This window comes from Pan paniscus, chromosome 23 (assembly GCF_029289425.2).
Source record: "Pan paniscus chromosome 23, NHGRI_mPanPan1-v2.0_pri, whole genome shotgun sequence".
NCBI lineage: Eukaryota > Metazoa > Chordata > Mammalia > Primates > Hominidae > Pan > Pan paniscus.
The window spans coordinates 45,828,179-45,849,662 of NC_085927.1; the positions used below are offsets into that span (position 1 = coordinate 45,828,179).

A 21,484-nucleotide genomic window follows, 5' to 3' on the forward strand; every position below is an offset into this window, starting at 1 on the left:
GACTGATGCATTCAACTGCATTGACTGATGCATTGAACTGCACTGATGAATGATGCGGTTCATAGCTACCTGAAACGTCTTTATGTGGTACACGACTGTACAGTTTTCCAGAACCAAGAAGGAGAAAGGGGAGTTAGTGAAGTAAGACTACAACTCCTAAAATATCTTTTTGTCGTTGTTGGGAAAAGGACCAGAGGAAATATATCTTGGGTGTTTAATCCTCCACCCTCCCTCTCCCTCTTGTCAATATGTGTGCTTTGACCACGCTGATTTTCTACTCCTCCAAACGAACAATTTAAAATCTACAATAAGTATTTACTTACTTGGTTCCAAATTTAGTCCTTAATTTATATATTTTACAACAACAAAATTCCATATTCTGATTTGAAACATGACCAGAAAGAGATAGTTGTTTAACATTAAATGTCATATTAAAACAAATAGTAAAGGCGGCTTTCCTAAATAACTGAAGCTTGCCATATTTTAGCATTCATGCATAAGCCTTTCCTATCTACTTAAAATCTTTATTCTCATTGTCAAACCCTGACCTCAAGGCCCTTTTACCTCATACCTGAACAACTACAATGGTAACTGTTCTCTATGCCTTTTCTGATCCCATCTCCTTCACTTCCTTGCCCTCCCACGCCCTGGAGGTCATGAGCTATTCTCAGCAAACTCCTCTACACACTCACCTCTCTTCTGTGATATTCTCTTTACTCTTTTGATCTTAAGGAAACCAGACTGCCCCTGAGATTACTGTTGCTTCTACAGTAAACACTTTTTTCTTACTCATCACATACCTCAGCAGGGGCAAGCATCGGCCTTACTCCCCATTACCATATAGTGTTGGACCTTCCAGATATCCTCTTCCTTCCTTCCCAATACTGCTTCCAAACCACTTCTCTTCCCTCCAGGCAAACTGCAGCTATCCCCTGCTAAATAGGGCTCCCTGATTTCATCTCCATTGTTGGTCTTATCACTCTGATAACTTCAACAGCCACATAGATTCAACATTTTGGCCTTCTTTTTGAAGTCTTTAGCACCAACTGTATTTTTCCACCACTTCACCTAAAGCCATTCACCTAGCATCATATTCTAACACAATCATTACCTACAAAAATTTCAAGTATTCTATTATCACACCATCAAGCGTTTGCTTACGATAGTAGTTTGACCCCTGTGGCAATTCTCCAGCTTCCTTAAGATCTATAGTTTACAGGTTGATGTACCACTTTTTCACTATTACTCCTTCTTATGTTCTACCTCCCTCCTAAGCCAGTTTAGATCCTATGGCCTCATACTACACAGAGTCCTCTCCAAAAAATCTTAATTTCCTTGTCCTCTTTTCCCTTAGTCTAACTCATTTGGCAGCTCCAACTATGTACTTATTCCTCTCCTGCATTTAAATAACGGAAGATCGCTGGATAAAACTCACACAACTGACTCGCCACCACATACATCAAATTTATGATCACAAATCTTAGGCCTACTTCATCTCTGTAGTAAATTTACTCCCCATTTTTTTGAGATTACTATTTTATACCTTGCTTCACTCCTCAAATCTGCAATATAGTAGTCATGTATCACTTAACAACAGGAATGTGTTCTGAGAAATGCATCACTGAGCAATTTGATTGTGTGAGAACATCAAGGTTCCGTGTGCTTACACCAACCTAGATGGTCTAGTCTACTACATACCTAGGCTATACAATACAGCCCATTGCTCTAGGCTATTGTCTTAGTCCATTTAATGTTGCTATAAAGGAATACCTGAGGCTGTGTAATTGATAAAGAAAAGAGGTTTATTTGGCTCACAGTTCTGCAGGTTGTGCAAGAAGTGTGGCACTGGCACCTGCATCTGGTGAGGGTCTCTGGCTGCTTCCTTCCACTCATGGCAGAAAGGGAAGAGGGGTTGAAGTCACCAATGACCTCCATATTGCTAAACTCAGGCTTCTGCCCTCATCATTCCACCAAAATAACCCTTGCTAAAGTCACCAATGACTTCCATATTGCTAAATCCAAGGACAGTTTTCAGTGTCTTGCCACAATCTCTTATCTTGATTTCCTAATGTCCTGGTTTTCCTCCTTAAGAATAAGGTCTTTAAAACCTAGTTCCCTGCTTCCTTTGAAAATCTTGGCCGGGCACACTGACTAAGGCCTGTAAACCCAGCACTCTGGGAGGCCAAGGTGGGCAGATCTCTTCAGGTCAGGAGTTCAAGACCAGCCTGGCCAACATGGTGAAACCCCATCTCTATTAAAAATACAAAAATTAGCTGGGCATGGTGTGGGTGCCTGTAATCCCAGCTACCTGGGAGGCTTGAGGCAGGAGAATCACTTGAATCCAGGAGGCAAAGGGTGCAGTGAGCCAAGATCATGCCACTGTGCCCCAGGGTGGGTGACAAAGCAAGACTCCATTTCAAAAAGGAAAAGAAAAGAAAAGAAAATTCATTCTTCTCCAGGCATTAACTTCTCTTCTTGCTCTACATTCCTCCCTAGACCGTTATCATTTTAAGCCATTATGAGACCCGCTCGGGGCATGCAGGTTTCTCACAATAGAGGAAAGCCTCTGTCTTTCCTTCTGTTTCCAGACCTAGGTGGCCATGTAAGCAATATTTCCTCTTGAACATCTCAAAGTTACCCAAGTACTAAATCCAAAACCAAACCCATGATCCCTTTCATCTTCCCTCCTACAAAAACCTGGTCCTCTTCTAAATTATAACATCCTGTCAATTTTACCTTCTGAATCTCTCAATACAGTTCCGCTTCCCTCCAGCCCATTCTATCATGACCTTCCCTGTCACTCAGACTCTTACACAACAATCCACCTAACTTCTCTCTGCACTTTTACTCTCCTCTAATCTATGTAGGTATCTTTTTAAAAAATCTAATTATAAACTTCACTTCACCCTACTCCCAATCCTACTTAGAATCTTTTAATGGCTTTTCACTGTCAAGTACGGTACCTATCACGGCATCTGACCTTAAATGTTATCTGAACTGAGCCACTGTCTACATTTTGTGATAATTCAATTTACTATTAAGTCTAGTTCTCTAATTGTGTAGAGCAATTAGAGTGGCAAAATAGTGATAAAAAGCACTAAATGACTAACGTGAAACCTGAATAAGGTGTTGTTATTAGCTTATTTTTGCCTCACACAAAAGAACTTCCAGAAACTTTAACAGATTATCTCAATAATCTCTTGGTCCCATTTTAAAGATTAGGAAACATGCTCAGAAAGATGATACACTGACAAATGGCACAACCAAGACCCGAAACTGTATCTTTTGACTCACAGTCTGTGACTTTCAAGTTTTATGATAAAGCCATCAGTTACTTGCTACTTCATTTCTAAAATGACTGATACGCATTTTTCTAAGATTATTTCATGAATGTTCCTAAGAATATATCTTTTTCGTAACCTGAAAAATCAAGGTATACACAGTTAAGTAATTGTCTCAAGTAACGAAGGGTGATGAAAACAGAATTCAGGTTTCCTTATTTTCATTTCTCTACTCTAGCCTTGTACCATGCTGAATGCTAGTACAGGTAGTGTCCCTCATCTGTGGGAAATATATTCCAAGACCCCCAAGTAGATGCCTGAAACTTTGGGTAGTACTGAATTCTATATATACTACGATTAAGTTTAATTTATAAGTTAGGCACAGTAAGAGATTGATAACTAATAATAAAACTGAATAATCATATACTATAATAAAAGTTACACGAATGTGGTTTCTTTATCTCTCTCAAAATATACTTTTGAAGTGTGATTGACCTTGGGTAACTAGAGATACAGAAAGTGAAGCCATGGATAAGGGGGACTACTATACTGATAAACTGGAAACCACTGAACAAATACAAGACGAGGCTAATTGTGGTATAGCAAGTTTTAGGGATGGACAAACCACAGTTCAAATTCTAACTCTGACAATTGCAAACTGTGTGACTTTGCAAGTTACTGAAATATCTGCTTTCTCATCTGTAAAATGAAGATAATAGCTAACATTCAGGTGCACTGAGGAGTAAATGTTATCACTCAATAGACAGTTTAAAATAAAATAAAATGAAACAAAAAAAAAATCAGGTTCTCCCAAAAGAAGCTAGCGTAAAATGAAATAAGAGCCATAGTTTTTAAAAGATGAGATTGCGTTTCCAGGTCTGCCATTTACTGCTTGTTATATACTCTCTCATGGTTGCTTTCCTCACCTGTACAATAGGGATAATGATACTTAGTCCTTAACAATGTTGTGAGGATGAAATAGCACATAAAAGAATTTCACTTATGTATGTTAATTGAATAGCATATAAAAATCATTATTATCTGTGTACACAGATTCGAATAGCATTCAAAAATCATTATTACCTGTGCATACAGATTCTCTACCATGGTGTTATAAATTTGTTAAGGGCACACTATGTCTTCGCTCTGTTGCCCAGGCTGGAAAGCAGTGGCGTGATCTCGGCTCACTGCAACCTCCACCTCCCGGGTTCAAGCAATTCTTCTGCCTCAGCCTCCTGAGTAGCTGAGACTACAGGTGCGTGCCACCATGCCCAGCTAATTGTTTGTATTTTTAGTAGAGACAGTGTTTCACCATGTTAGCCAGGATGGTCTCGATCTCCTGACCTCATGATCCGCCATCCTCGGCCTTCCAAAGTGCTAGGATTACAGGCGTGAGCCACTAAGGCCGGCCATGGCACACTATGTCTTTAATCTTTAATCATCTTTGTATTTGCAACAGCTGGCTCTACCCATTATGGGCATTCATTAAATGTTGGCTGAACTGATTTATTAAGAAGACAGAATTGATCTATGATAAAACAACAGTTCAAAATAAAATCCAGAAGTTCATCCATATACAGCATGAATAAGAGAGGGCCTGGTGCCTGTCCAGCTAAGACTGCACAGACAGGGAGAACATATCCTGTTTTCTGGTAATTTAAGTAAGTGGTCTATAATTATGTTTATTGGATATAAATTACATAATCATCAAACAAGTAAGTTGCCTCAGTACAGGAATCATATCTGTCTGTCTCTTTCCCTGTTTTTGATGATGGCGATGAGAAAGGGAAAATAAATGACATAATGAATGCTTAATAGTACGGTGCAACGCAAAAAAAAAAAAAAAAGTTTACAACAAATAATGGGGATTTTTCTCCATCAAGAGGCAACCTTAACAAGGGCTCCCGAGCCACGAGTACTTAACATACAAACTAAGAGGGAAAATATTTCACAAAAAACTAGTTTGTGTTTATCAAAGTTCTCCCTAGATGAATTCAAAGATACCCTCAACGTGATACAGAAAACACTTCGGAGTGGTGAGTAGTCTGCCTATGCAAATGTTCAAAGCAAAAAGTTGGCTTGTACTAGTTATTTACTGAGCATCTATTGTGTGCCATTCACTATGTTAAGTATATTCATAGATTATCTCAAATCTTCACAACAATCCTGAGTGCCACTATTTTCCCTATATGACAAATGAAACTGAGGCTCGGAGAGGTTAAGTAACTTAACAGTCATACACTTGGAAATGGCAGAGGTGGGATTTAGACCTAGTGAGGTTTCTGAAACCCGTATTCTTTTCACCACCTCATGCTGCCAACTGACGCTACCAAATTCACTAAAAAAGAGGATGACTCAACAGGAAAGCGGGGAGAAAATCTGGCAAAGCAGCATAGAGAGAGCACAAGATAGCATTCTATCTCAGAGTTCTAGACACACAGGAGCAAATTAATGAGCTGCATCTAACTACACAAACGAAAATGCTTGGATAAGCTGTAACTTTTACTCTTCAATTCTACAGGTTCTAAAAATGCCCATCTGCACCAATTCAGAGGTACTGACAACTGAACATAGTCCAGTAATTTTTCCAGAATACTCAGAAAGAGTGCCTTTGACCCATTACTGGTACCAAACCAAGCATGCAAGGGAGGTGATACAGTGTGTTTGACAGTTCTCTCTGATCACCTGGACCTAAACATCCTTGCAGAACTGGGCATTCTTCAGGCATATCTACTGTTACATAAAATTCACTTCATGGAATTTCAGAATCAGAAGAGGTTCAGTTCAATTATCTTACGCATGTGGAAATTGAGTCTCAGAATAGTTATATGACTGCCGAAAGTCACATGGCTTGGTACTGGCTAAACCTACACTAAAACTCTCATCTCCTATTCCTAGTCCACAGCAGCTCCTCTGTGCCTCCCACTGAATGCGTGACCACCAAGGCTTCCTTCTATGTATCTGGGCATTATTCGCTATAGCTCCTTCTGCACGTCCTCAATGAAGTAAACAAAGGCATTGGGCTAGATGACACAAATAATAAAAGAGATAGAGCTGACCTGCTTTTTGCCCTCTAGGCAGTGCTACCCAAGCCTTCAGGTGTCATGGCATACATAGGAAATATTTTTATAGCACAAAGTGGTAAACAAATTAGGGTGCACATGATCAAAGTGACCAGGGGACTCCCAAGCCCCAGCTGGCTGCTCCAAGGGTTGTGGGGTATAGTAATCTTGGCACATTTCTATCTCAATCTGGCATGTAGCATTGGTAGGGAAGCTCTGTTCCAGGGTTAATAAGTAAAAAAAAAATTGAGATAAATACACAAGCAACTGTAACATAAGCACAAAGGAAATAACTAAGGAGACTGTCACTGTCTGCTTTCATCAAACATAAGTGAGTGAAAATGAGATTAATTCAACTTGCTTCCTTTCATAACTCCTCTTCCAAACAAATCAAAAGACAGAACAGCCCATCCTTCAGGTCAACAGGGCTGATCAATCCCACCCACAAGGCTGCAAAGAGCCCACACAGATGACTAGTTTACAGGGAGGCGAAAACTACTTAATGCACATTAGTGTGTCAGAAAAGTTCTGAGCTCTTACAAATACTACAAAAAAATCAATAGAGAAGAGAAAATAATATTTCAAGGTCATATTTAAACATGAAGGGAGAAGCACGAAAAGCAGCCCCTCCGAACATACACACATACATATACATCTTCTGTGAACAAGCTCCATCTCTGCAAACGCAGTTAACATTTGCTTTCTGATAATTTATAAATTTAGCCTGTGTTAGCCAAGTAGGTTCCTGCAATTCCAGACATCTGGGCTGAAGGGCAAAGGGCAAAGGGAAACTTTCAAAAAGCTGGTTAGTAGCCAAGAGCATCACATCTAGTAGGCTCCCTTAGCAACACACAACAGCTGTTTGCTCAAGAGACATACTGCCATCTTTGCAACGGACTGTAAGACGTTCTTGTCTTAACAACTAAAAATTGCAGGCGGCTTGGGGGAGCAGTTTCTCTATTATTTCCCCTGATATTTCTCTAAAAGTTATCACATTTCATAATTTACAAACTTCTCCAGTCCCAGAAAGTTTTCCTCCATCCCAAACTACAATGCTACTATTGACGGTAAATTACAGTAATAGAAGGTACTACATTCCTGGCAAATATAAAATGCTTTATAATGTCTCATTATTAATTACTATTCTAACTGCTATAGACTTGATTTCTAACTACGGGCAAGTCACTCTTTGTGGCTTAATTACTTTCCTCATACAATTTTAATAACAGTAGTGAGTGACCTATTTCACAAGACTATTGTGAAGGATAGTAAAAATTATTAGATAAAAGCTTATGAAAGCTTATTCCTAATTAATAATCATGCCGCCTATTGGCTCTCAATATCTAAAGACATGGCTTAACAAGGTCAGTACCCCCAAAACAAAACACAAGTCAATCCTGAGCCACCAGGAAGACTGCAGTTCTGAAGCAACCAGCTCACAACTTCACCTGCCCCACTTGCCTTCTCCAAACCTACCAAGCCCAGGGGATGGTACTGCGCAGGGAGTTCAGCCCTTGCGCCTAAGTCTGACAAGATAAACAACATAGGGGGAGGAAAAAAAACAATGTCACAATCACTGCTAGGTTTTAAAAACCTAACACCTTGGAACAGAAGGGGATGTGGCAGTCTGTGCTCTGTGGGGAGGCCATTTGTGCAACAGCAGAACCTCGCAGCTTTCCACTCCTTATATGTGCAAGTGCAAACCCTCACCCACAGCACTCTGTACTCACCCAGAGGTACATCATGTCAGATCGGGCTGCTCAAACTCAGCGGTCAGTGGATCCTGGACTGCAAAAAGGCACTTCAGTGAACCACAGGAAAGAAGATGCCAAAACTGGGGGGCAAGGGTTTGAGGTGGGGAGAAACCCCCCAAAATCACTTGAGTTAAAAAATCCTAAAAAAAAAAAAAGAAAAGACTGGTCTCCTCCCCCCTCCGCTCCAGCTGACTGTTCTGTTGTTCTCTCTCCTCCCTCTCACCCTCCCTCCGTCCCTCCCTCTCTCTCTCTCTCTCTCTCTCTCTGGGAGTTCCCAGCTCTGAGTATCTGAACTAGAGTGTACAGCACACTCTCTCTGTATTTGCCTTCAGGGAATCTCTCTCTGCAATTCTACTTCTAGAAACACAATCACCACTCACAAAGATTACTGCAAAAGACAGGGATGGGTGGGGTCAGTAATAAACCACCAGCACCAGTTTCTAGTGCTAGATATACATTAGTTTAAGATGAGTTCTTTAAACATGAATGAAGCAATCAAAAATCTCTGCCCTCTAAGATCAAGGCAAGTGAGCCAAGCTTTCCCTCTGCCCCAATTGTGGAGCCCCTTGCAGAAGCCAAGCACGCACACAGAACCTGCTCAGAGCCCACATTCCTTTCTCACAATGTCTGCTTGACACCACTATTCTTTACGTCATTTCACCACTAATAATTCTTAATCTTGCAAGATTTTAAAACACAGGAAAACTTAAGATATAAAACTGAATAGGCTTTTCATCTTTTTTATTACTACTGCCCTAGTTCACATCAACATAGCCTGGCTTCTGAAGGAGTCAAGTGGATCATGAGCTCGTAGCATGGTACAGACACTTTACTCACCACGCAGACGGGCTAAGGTGCACGGCTTGGGTTTCAATTCTAGATCTACAAGTACTATCATTATGGCCTGGGGAAAGTTTCCAACCTGCCCAGGCTTCTGTTTCCTCTACCAAAAAATAGGTATAATACTCCTTTCAGAGGTGTTGTAATGATATAACTACGTAAACTGTCTGCCATGTTCCTGGTGACCATGTTTTCTAATTTTAATTCAGTTCAAACATTTATTAAGTACCTCCTATATGCCAGGAGAGTTTTCATTATGCCCAGTGGTGAACAAGTATTATCAAATCACCTGTCCTAATGGTTTTTATTCAGAAAATCACGTAATTACCCCCATATTCTAATGCCAATGTCAATGCCCATATGTGTTCCTTGCTTCCCCGACCCATTTCTCCATGTTCAAATCCAAAAGCACACCCCAGCTGTGAGTGAGCTCTCCTTTCTCTGTGGGGACTGGTGTTTGTAACATGGCATTGACCACCTCTGTGGGCTACTTCTCCAAGTATTCCTATAGCAAACCACTTCTCCTCTGCACATCTTCCTCGGTGGAGACCTAACATCTCGTCTTGGCTCATCCATTTTTGGCCATGGAGTCTTTTGCATAGTACCTAGCACACAGTAGGTGCACAAAACATTCTCAAACGGTAACAGGTTTTGAGGAATATTCCACTCCTTCCCACTCATTAAAGAAAACACAAAACAAAATAAAAAGCAAACAAAAACCACCTTCCAGCTGCCTCAGGGTTTTGGCTCCCCCTCAGACATGTTGAAACAGCTCCTTCCTGCTTATAAAATCTCCAAGTAAGGTCTACAAGTCTCACATTCAAGGTAGGCCCCATGCAGGTACTTTCACTCTCCCTACCTAATATTCCCACTGTGCATGCTCTGGGCTTAGTTACCTGCCATAGTGGGGTTTCTTCCTCTTAGGGTAGAAATAGAATCACTTTTCCTTTTCTTTCACACTGAACGCATGCTTTCCGCAGACGAACGTTTTCTCTCCTCCCACCTTAAACTCCCAGCTCATTTAAACTTGGGGAGGTGGGGCAGGTATTCTTCTTGGCCTCACCCAAACCTTTTCTTCTTCTCTACATAGAACCTCTCTGCTTCTTCTGAAGGCAAGATTACTACATTTCTAGTACAAAAGAGGAGAAAGAACTTCCAAGCCTGAAACTGAGATAGCCTGTTTTCTAAATAAAAGAAAAAAGAAAAATAAATCTTGACTTTCCATAAAGTGTTACTTAGACTCTTTTACATGTCCATAATCAGTTTTTATACACAACTTTCCTCTCTAGTTTCATGGCTCATGCCCTAAATCTTAAGTCACCAACACTCCCCATACCATACTGTAAATAACTATATTAAAATTACACTGATAAGAGATTCATTTTTTCAAATTCTTTGAAGAGTCTTTTATTACTCGACACTCATTCTTTTTTTTTTTTTTTTAACCTCAAATGTTTTAATGGTGGGATCTTATTCACTGTGTACAGGATTCTCTAAAGAGACCACCTGGCTGGGTGCTCAAACCACACGGGCTGACCCAAAAGACACCAAAACCAAGAGTTGCTCGGGAGGCACTAAATGTTGACGGTCTTGGCCGGCTTCACATCCTCAATTTCAGCAGACAGCCAGCAGTAAGTGTGATGAAGCCGCAGCACCTCAATGGCCTTGAGTTCCAGTGGTGTTGTCTGAATACCAAGGTCTTCTAAGCTGGGCAGGTAAGACAAGGTCATGTCTGTGATGTGAATACGCTCCACTTTATCCCTTGTTGTCAGGACTCAAATGGGCTTATTTCAAAGTCTCTTGCTACCCACTGATAGGCAAAAGGTGGCAAGGGGTACGGGAGGAAGTACCCCTTTGCTGTGAGCCACAGCAAAGATGTACTTCACCAGGTCAAAGAGGAGGTACCGATTTGGCCCAACGAAAGCAAAGGTTTTCCCATTGGCATCAGGATCCTTAACTGCATTAACAATTCCTTTGGATACATCTACGACATACACTGGTTGTTTAACTGCCTTCCAGCCCAAGGAAACAAGGGGTATAGCACCAAACCAACACATATTTTCAAAATAATTAAGGAATCTATCCTCTCTTCCAAAGATGTCCAACAGCTTTACGATAATGGCTTCTGGAAATGTGTCTCTCACTGCTTTCTCTCCAACAGCCTTCTTTCTCAAATATCTAGAAGAGCTTTTAATATTCACATTCAGATGTGCAACATGAATGAATTTTCCAACTTCAGCTTCCTTGGACACCTGAGCAATTGCTTGGGGAATCTTCACAAAAACATCCTCAAAATCAAAGTTTTTGGTTTCCCAGTCTCGTCCAACAAGATTTATGACCACATTGCTGTGTTCCACTACTCGTCGGATAGAATCTTTATCTCTCGCGTCCCATTCCAGAAACAGAAGCTAGCCCAGGTCTCCCATGGGACGAAGGTGCATGATGTCACATGTATCACACCGATAGAGTATGATCACCTGTGACCCCACGCGTCCAAGGTGGTTGACAACACATCGGCCCAGGAATCCTGTTGCTCCAAACCCAGTGGCCACAATCCCACTGACTTGAGGAACATCCACCTTTCCCATGAGGTATGAGGGCATGATGAAGCTGGCAATGGAGTGGGCTGTGACACATGGATGTGGCTATTGCAGTAATGGCAGAATGTGACATTGGCAGGGCCCAGACAACCCGGGATTGTGCAGCGGCCGCCATCTTCTCCCACAATCCTTTTTTTTTTTTTTTTTTTTTTTTTCTGAGACAGGGTCTCACTCTGTAGCCCAGGCTGCAGTGCAGTGGCGTGATCTCGACTCATCGCAACCTCTGCCTCCCAGGCTCAAGCGATCCTCCCACCTCAGCCTCCAGAGTAGCTGGGACCACAGGCACACGCCACCATGCCTGGCTAATTTTTTTGTATTTTTGGTAGAAACGGGGTTTCACTATGTTGCCCAGGTTGGTCTTGAACTCCTGACCTCAAGCGATCCACCTGCCTGGGCCTCCCAAAGTGTGGGATTACAAGCATGAGCCACCATGACCACTGGCAGTCATTCATTCTTAACCAAGTATCAATAAAATAAATACAATGAAATTCTGGATCTTCATACTGTAACTTTATAGTGTTATCTTTTAATCAAGTTTGGGATAGGATAAAGATAAAAGGTTGGGCGTGGTGGCTCATGCCTGTCATCCCAGCACTTTGGGAGGCCGAGGCGGGCAGATCACCTGAGGTCAAGACCAGCCTGACCAACATGAGAAACCTTGTCTCTACTAAAAATACAAAAATTAGCTGGGCATGGTGGCGCATGCCTGTAATCCCAGCTACTCAGGAGGCTGAGGCAGGAGAATTGCTTGAACCCGGGAGGCAGAGGTTGCGGTGAGCCGAGATCTAGCCATTGCACTCCAGCCTGAGCAACAAGAGCAAAATTCTGTCTCAAAAATAACATAACATAACATAACATAACATAACATAACATAAAAAATAAAATAAAATATAATATAAAAGACATACCCTGCAGCAAAGCAGGAGAAAAATACCAAGAAAAGAAACCCTCAAAATAAAGAAAAGTTTAAATATGTCACAAAAACTCTGCAAACTACCTCTGAAACTCCCATGGGTGGAACCACCATAAACTTCTTTGGAACCACAGGAAGGGCTTGTAAATTCCTATTATAAATGCATCTATTTCTTTTCTGATCATAATCTTTAAAATTAGGTGGTCAGTCTGGTCAGAAATAAAACTCTTCTGTATGTTACCTTTATGAAAACATACAAAAACCAAAAACCCACAGGGAAGCTAAGTTATCTTTTTTATTCATGCTCCTGCATGTTCACATTTTTCTACCTTTAAAACAAAACAAAAAAAAAAAAAAGAAAGAAAGAAAAAAGGGGAACAAAGTGGTAGGAGAAGAAAAAAATTTATTTCCAATTATCAAAGTCAAATAAGGAAAGCTATGCTTTATAGCTATATACAATTCACATTAAGAGACAAAAAGGTGTAAAAACTCCACACTATAAAGAGACTCTAAAAAGAATCACAGTCTTATACACAGAGATTAAGATGCACACATACTTCATTCTATCAGGAGAGCATGTTATCAGACTTTGTGACTGATAGCTTATCACCCTGTTAGTTCAGAGGAGAGAATGTGTCCATTTGAGCACTAAAGAAAGTCTTCTGAGGAGGGCCCACAGAAGAAGTTTCCGGCATGCTTGCTTCTGAGAAAGAAAAATCAGATAATCTGGGACAGCAATATGGGTATTGCCAATAATTCTAACCTTGCTTCCTGAATTCCTACATCTCAAAAATGCTGGATTTTGCAATGTGAGTCTGGTGGGCAGAAAGGGTTTGGAGCCACATTTTAGATTCTCTGCCTCTGACTCCAACAATTCAAGAGGCTACTTGTTTTGTTTGTTTTTGAGATGGAGTCTCACTCTGTGGCCCAGGTTGGAGTGCAGTGGCATGATCTCGGCTCACTGCAACCTCCGCCTCCCGGGTTCAAGTGATTCTCCTGTCTCAACCTCCCAAGTCGCTGGGATTACAGGCGCCTGCCACCACACCCAGCTATTTTTGTATTTTTAGTAGAGACAAGGTTTCACCATGTTGGCCAGGCTGGCAGGCTACTTGTTTTATACGAGTTTCTCTGTGGTTGTAAGAGGATAGCGGGGGGAAGTAGGTATACCGGGGGAGCCAGCATAATTTCTCAAAAATGTACCTGAGAAATCAGGCACTAAAAATTCTTCAGAAGAAATCTGAGGCAACCCTCTATACATAGTTTATATTCCTATCACTTCCTGGACTGGTAGAGACAATACAAACTCACCAAAACAACACTGAGGTACAGAAATGAGATGTATGAGTATTGTCTATGAAGCTGACTTAAAAAAAAAAAAAAAAGTCGAAAGAATGAGGCTCTTTTTCCCTCACTTCCTCTCAGCTTAAAATAGCAGGGATTCCCACAGGGCAATCTCTAACAGAATTCTGCTACTCAAATGTGACACACAGACCAGCAACAGCAGAATGAGCATCAATTGGAAACTCCTTAGATTTGAAGAATCTCAGGCCCCACCCTAGACTTACAAAATCAAAATCATATGATAACAAAAGCCCCAGGTAACTCTCAGGCACACCGAAATCTGAGAAGCTGGTCTAGACAGAGGCACTGGCCACATGCAGCAGTAGCGACTCATGGGAGAAGGGGTAGATATGGCTGCCACTTTCCAGTTAGGGGATGTAAACCACCCTGGAAGACAAAACAGTGAACATTCCTCTCCCACTTGCTGATTTCAATGTAACACCACCAACCGCTACTATTTACTCAGAGCATATTATGTGCCACAACTTTCCATGCATTATCTCATTGCATCTTCACAATATCTCTGTAAGACAGGCCCTATTATCTTTTTCACAGATCAAAGGAAATTGAGGCCCAAAGTGGTTACATAATATACTCATGGTCTCACAGCTAGTGAATAAAGAGCCAAAAGTTCAACGTTCGTTTTTAAGACTCCAAGATCATTTCCACTAAATCATACCTATTCACTGACAAAACTGAATCAAGACTGGAAAAAAAATCACTGAAAAACTTACCCTGGATATAAATAACCCTGCACTCTACCTCTGCCCATTACCAAGACTTTAAATAACAAATGAAGCCAGGTGTGGTGATGTGAGCCTGTAATCCTAGCTTCTCAGGAGGCTGAGGCAGGAGGGTTTGCTTGAGCTCAGGAGTTTGAGACCAGCCTGGGCAACATAGTAAAACTCTCATCTCAAGAAAAAAGTAAAAAACAACAACAAACGACAGAGATAGGGTTTGGGAGTTGGTGTACACATACTGTACTTGTGCACTGGCCAAAACACTGCTACTACTGATGTCATTCAGAGAATAGACCCAGAAACTTCTGTGAATGGTGGTTACCTTCTATGATGTCTAAACTAAGCTCTAGATGTATATATACATGGAGAAAGCGGTCCATCTCAAAGCTAGCCTCTTGGGAAAGGCAATTAAGTGATTTGTTAGAGCTCTTACTCCCAGTTATTAGGAAACCCAGAGCTACTACCCCTAGAACAGAAGACTGCATTATCTTGGCTGGGCGCGGTGACTCACACCTATAATCCCAGCAATTTGGGAGGCTGAGGCAGGAGGATCACTTGAGGTCAGGAGTTCAAGACCAGCCTGGCCAACATGGTGAAACCCCATCTCTGCTGAAAATACAAAAATTAGCCAGGTGTGGTGGTGCATCTGTAGTCTCAGCTACTCAGGAGGCTGAGGCAGGAGAATCGCTTGAACCCTAGAGGCAGAGGTTGCAGTCAGCTGAGAATGCACCACTGCACTCCAGCCTGGGCGACAGAGTGAGACTCTGTCTCAAAAAAAAAAAAAAGAAAAGAAAAGAAAAGAAAAAAGAAAAGCTGCATCATCTTAAAAGACCCATCTTTCCTTATTATGTTTCAATTATACTCTCAAAGAACTTCCCTTACTTCTAACTAGCTTTCTCTGGTATCCCCTCCCTACAATTTTTGACCTCATGAAGTCCTCCCATCCCAACCACTTTTCCATTATCTACCCACTCCGGTTCTGCACCCTCTTTGTCCAATTTTGATGCCGTGTTCCATAATTACAATCTCTCCCTTGCAAATACCCTCAATCATTTGTCCTCTCCATCACTGCCACCTGACAAAACTCCAATCCTGGTTAAATCCAATTGTCTGCCTTTTCTAGTGCCTATGCCCAATCAGCTGAATGTTGCTGAAGAAAAATCACATAACCAAGCTGACTGACTTCACTATATATTCATGATCACAAACCTCAAATGGACACTCAACGATGCCAAGCAATCCACCAAAGCTGCCCTTGAAAGCTTTCCTACTCCCCAAAATGACTATTTCTTGCTTCTCCTCAAACTTCCCTCATTCACTCTTCACTACCTACTCTCAGCTAATTTTCTTATTTTATTTTTTGTCTGTTTGTTTTGAGACAGGATCTCACTCTGTCGCCCAGGCTGGAGTGCAGTGGTGCGATCATGGCTCACTGCAGCCTTGACCTCCCGGGCTCAAACTCCCAAGTGGCTGGAACTACATGCACATGCCACCACGCCCAGCTAATTAAAAAAAAAAAAAAAAAAATTTAGAGAAGGGGCGGGTCTCACTATGTTGCCCAGACTAGTCTTGAATTCCTGGGTTCAAGCAATCTTCCTGCCCCAGCCTCCCAAAATGCAGGGATTACAGCCATGAGCCACTACACACAACCTCTTAGCTAATTTTCTATGTCATTTTAAATGAGAAGCATTCAGACAGTATCTTCTTACCACTAAATCTAATGTTCTATAATAAGTAAATGATTAAATGAACCCTAATTTTTTTAAAGTTCTCCTTTGACCCCTCATCTCCCTCCAGCTACCTGCTATTTCCCTGCTCACCACTTCAGGGTAAATTGTCTTGAAAAAATTGTTGTCTATATCTGTCTCAATTTCTTCACTTCTCATTTTCTTCAATCTACTCAAAACAAAGTTTCCAAGCCCTCCACTCCATTAAATCAACTTATCAAGGTCTACTACTTCCACATTTATCTGACCTCTTAGCAGGATTCAACAAAGCTGACAATCTTCTTAAAACATTCTCTTCTTCTGGCTTCTGAGATACTACAATGCCATTTTTTTTGTTGTTTTTTCATGCATCACTGGTTACTGTTTCAGCATCTTTTTATGGCTTCTCCCTCGACAGACCTCTAAAAGGCAAGTGTTCCTTGGGGTTCAATCCTGAGTCATCTTCTCTAAGTTGTCTCATCCATTCCCATCACTTCAAATACCATCAACATGTTAATAACTACCAAGTTACACCCCTAGCAGAGACCTCTCCCCATGCTCCAATATGACTATCACACAAGCATGTCACACAAGCTGTCACACAAGCATGTCAAACTCAACATGCCCAAAATTGGGTCCTTAATTCTCCACCATCACCACCCTTGAAGTCCCCTGGTACTACCTGACAATTATGAAAGCCGGAAACCCTTCCCTCACCCCTCATCCCTCACATCCAACCTACAGCAACTTCTGTGTGTGTGACTTCACTTGACCTCCACTGCCTTAAACCACCTTAACCCAAGCCACCATCATCTCTTTCCTGAATATCACACTAGTTTCCCCATTTCCATTGTTGCTCCCTTCCAAAACACCATCACACAGCAGCCAGAGAAACTTTGTAAAACAAACACCAGATCTTATCACTCTCTTACTTCTATGGCATCACATTACATTTTTCTTCTTTCCAAACTCCTTATGATGGTCCTTTAAGGTCCTATATGACCTGCTATGTGCCCACTTCTCCAACCTCACTTCATGCCATATCTCCTCTCAATCACTATTCTAAAGACACTGATCTTGTGTCAATTCCTCTCCCCCATACCCCTTCATTCCCTCTTTCTGAAATCCCTCCTCATTCCACCTTCATTCTTTGCAAGCCAGGCTCCTTCTTATCTTTTAGAACTCAGCTTAAATATCACTTCCTCAAATAAAACTCTCCAGACTCCTCTATCTAGTTGGAGGTCTTTCCCCACAAGCCCGTACTCTCTGTTACTGTGCCCTGTTTATGTTCTTCCTAGCAGTTACCAAAATCTTTAATTATTTATGCTTTTTTTTGTTACAGATTTCTGCATTAGAAAGTAATGTTTTGTGTATGTCAGATACAACTGAAATCTTCTACTATGAAACGCTTTATCCTTTGACTTTTTGTTAGGGAAGGTCAAAGTTATTTGTAGGAGTTTCTGGCACTCAGGCAACTGTCTAACCAAGTCCTATAAATAAAGTTAGAGTGCTACTAATTTCACCCTAGTTACCAAAAGGACTCACAGCTTTGCCACAGATACAAACCACAAATAAATGCTGGTAACAATGGCTTTAAAATGCTACACTGTGAAATAATCATAACGTCAATATGAAAAGGCAGTTCCAATTTAATCATTTACTTTAAGCTAATCTGATAATCTACATTCCAAATTGTCTCCCTTCCAAAACCATAAATTTATTCTTCTCAGCACAATAATAGCATCCCAGTTCAAGCTCTCCTCTAATCAAGCTTGCTGTATATAAGTTAGTTAACTAGAGTCTAGAGCTATGTCGTCTAACACGCAGCCAGCTGTCATATGTGGTTATGTGAATTTAACTTAATTAAAATTAAAATTTCAGTTACTTAATACTAGCCACATGTCAAGTGCTCAAGAGCCACGTGAGGATAGTGGCTATCATAATGGATAGGGCAGACATAAAACATTTCCATCATCACAGAAAGGTCTATTAGACAGAGCTGTCCTAGAACACGGTAATAACCAGGAAGCAAAAAGGCCCTCTAGGTATCCAGAATTCCAAAACATTCATTCTAAAATTTTCATCGGCAGGAAAACTCCATCAGACCTTCTCTCTGAATCTATTTATTTTTATTTTAGGAATATTTCTGTCCTGGTTATCTGGCTAATTGTCCACCAAAAATTTACAAAGCAAATTAAGAAAAGGAACTGGGAAGCAGTGGGGAATAAGTACCAGAGGAAAAAGGAATATTATGTTAGAGGCAGCCAACATAGGAAACAAGAAAGATGAAGAGAAAAAAAATCTAAAAAGCAGGTAAAATAGATAGATGATATATGTCGAAATGGTGCCACTTAGTAAGGCAAAACCAGCAAAAGCTCCTGAAATATTACTCTTTTATATTCCTAAACAATACTGATGCTGATACCTGTGTTAAAACCATTTAAAAATGCCCACTATTTTACTGTTAAGAAGAAATAAATTTTATAGTTATACAACACAATTTAGAAGGATTTATTTCTGAAATGACTGAATCTTAAATACCTTGGTCTTTAAAGAAGGGAAAATCCTCTCAGCTGGTTAGGATACTCAGCCATGAAGAAGAGAAATATTCTGCACAAATTCAAGAGTTCAGTCCCTTGAATATGAATGAATGCTGTTTACAGAGCAGGTATAGATATGAAAGTAAGACATGACTCTTCTGTTTAACGAATTATGGCTTATCCATACAGTGAAACACTGAACAGTATAGCCTTGGGGGAGGGGGATGAGGAAGCTCTTAAAATACCATTATGAAATACTCTAATAGAGTCATGCACTGCATAGCAATGTTTCAGTCAATGATGGAACACATATGCCATGGTGGTCCCATAAGATGATAATGCCATGTTTTTACTGTGCCTTGTCCATGCTTAGATATGTTTAAATATAAAAATATTTGCCATTGTTACAATTGCCTACAGTAATCAGTAGAGTAACAAGCTGTACTGGTTTGCAGCCTAAAGGCATTAGGCTGTACCATATATAATATATAGTCAGGTATATATCTAGGTTTGTGTAAGTACATTCTATGACGTTTTCACAATGAAGTCACCTAATGACACATTTCTCAAAAAGTATCCTTATCATTAAGCCATGCATACCGCATATGTCATTAAGTGGAAAAAAGAAAGGTTTAGCAATGGTTTTAAAACCAGTGGTTTTTTAAATGGGAGGAAAAGATCAAAGGAGGAATTATACACAAGAAGTAAAAAACACCCAGTGCCTGTACGGGAAAGACACTGGGAACTCAAGACAGGAATGGGAGAGCAACTTTTCACGATATGACCATTTTCTACTTTTAAAATATTAACTTACGTAAATGTTATTTATTCAAAATACAATAATCATACATTTTATAAAAGCGAGTTCTCTATCCCTAAGAAATGTATAATCTAATGACTTACCCAGGCTTCAAAAAACAAAAGAAAAAAAATCACACTTTTTCCTTTACCAATGGTCAGATATTTAAATATTTCACACATACTTTATTCTTACTTAAAACCTCATTCTATGGCCTGGCACAGTGGCTCATGTCTGTAATCCCAGCACTTTCTGGGGCCGAGGCAGGCAGATCTGTTCAGGTCAGGAGGCCAGCCTGGCCAACAGAGTGAAACCCCATCTCTACTAAAAATACAAAAATTAGCCGGGCGTGGTGGCACACACCTGTTAGTCCAGCTACTTGGGTGGTTGAGTCACAAGAATTGCTTGAACCCAGGAAGTGGAGGCTGCAGTGAGCCAAGATCACGCCACTGCATCCCAGCCTGGCCAACAGAGCAAGACTCTGTCCCAAAAAAACAAACAAACAAACAAACAAACAAACAAAAAACCAAAAAACTTTCTATACCATTTGAATTTCCATTTCCAACAAACTAATCAATTTTGGAAAAAAACTCAAACTTGATCTTAAAATGGAAACTGCAGTGATCCTTACCATAATCTTGTATTATTTAGCTTTTAAAAAATCTTTGCATAAAAGTATATACATTTCAAGAAAAAAATCATCTTGTTGGAAAACATGGCAAAGACTGGTTGAAAATCTCCCAGGGAAGCTGCAGAATGGTCTTCTGTATCATGTGGGAGATAAGGTTGGGTCACTCTGATAGGCCCTGGAGCTGAGAATGTTAGTGGCTTCCCAATATCCTCTCTTCCCTTCTTCCTTAGTAACAAAACCCCAGTTTTCATTTTAGCATATTACTGTACACACTTCCCCAGAAAAGGACTACATCTTCCATCCTCCACTACAGCTACGTATGGCCCTAAGACTAATTCCGACTAATGAGATATAAGCAGAAATGTTACGTGGAACTTCCTGGAAGTTTTCTTAGGTAGGGGAGGGGACACCCCTCTTTTCTTCCTCTCAAACTGCTTTGTGGAAAGGGGGAAATGATGGCTGAATCATCTAGGCCCATCCTACAGTCAGAGAAGTAAACAGCAGTAAGGATCCTAGATCCGTGGTAACCAGACAGCGCCATATTAGCCTGGACTGCCTAATTCCAGACTTCTTTTTCATGAAAGACAAATGAATCTCTTTCTTGTTAAGATTCTGTGTGGGGAAGAGGAGATTGTTATATGCAGCTGAACTTAATCCTAAATGTTTTCAATAATAAATTATTTACTTTAACTTACAAATCAAAACTCGATTTTTTTTTTTTGAAACAGAGTGTCGCTCCGTTGCGCAGGCTGGAATGCAGTGGCGTGACTCCAGCTCACTGCAACCTTCACCTCCCGGATTCAAGAGATTCTTGTGCTCAGCCTCCCAAGTAGCTGGGATTACAGGTACCCACCACCATGCCCAGCTAATTTTTGTATTTTTAGTGGAGACGGGTTTTTGTCACATCGGCCAGACTGATCTCGAACTTCTGACCTTAAGAGATCTGCCTGCCTCGACCTCCCAAAGTGCTGGAATTACAGGTGTGAGCCACTGTGCTCTGCCCAAAACTCAATTTCACTTGAAACAACAGAAAGCTTTATGCACATCAACAGTGTGCACATTTGATGACCAAAACAGAGACTGTCAAAGAATCTTGAAATGTCTATTTCAAATGTTTAGGCCAAGAAGTCAACTGGTGTATCACTCTGATCTACTATCCATAACTATTCCACACCAAAATGATAGAAATAAAATTTTAACTTAACCATTCTTGAATTCGTATAATGAGAAACAGTCAAATATGGATACACTCAGTTTCTTCACCTGCAAAATGGAGT

General features: G+C 40.7%; 1 protein-coding gene and 1 pseudogene across 19 annotated transcripts in view; both read right to left on the minus strand.

The window, feature by feature from the left end:
• RBFOX2 (RNA binding fox-1 homolog 2) overlaps positions 1-21,484 on the minus strand; it is a 291,043-nt gene that overhangs the window by 148,696 nt on the left and 120,863 nt on the right. The window lies entirely within an intron of this gene.
• LOC129395144 (NADH dehydrogenase [ubiquinone] 1 alpha subcomplex subunit 9, mitochondrial-like) lies at positions 720-20,728 on the minus strand (annotated as a pseudogene).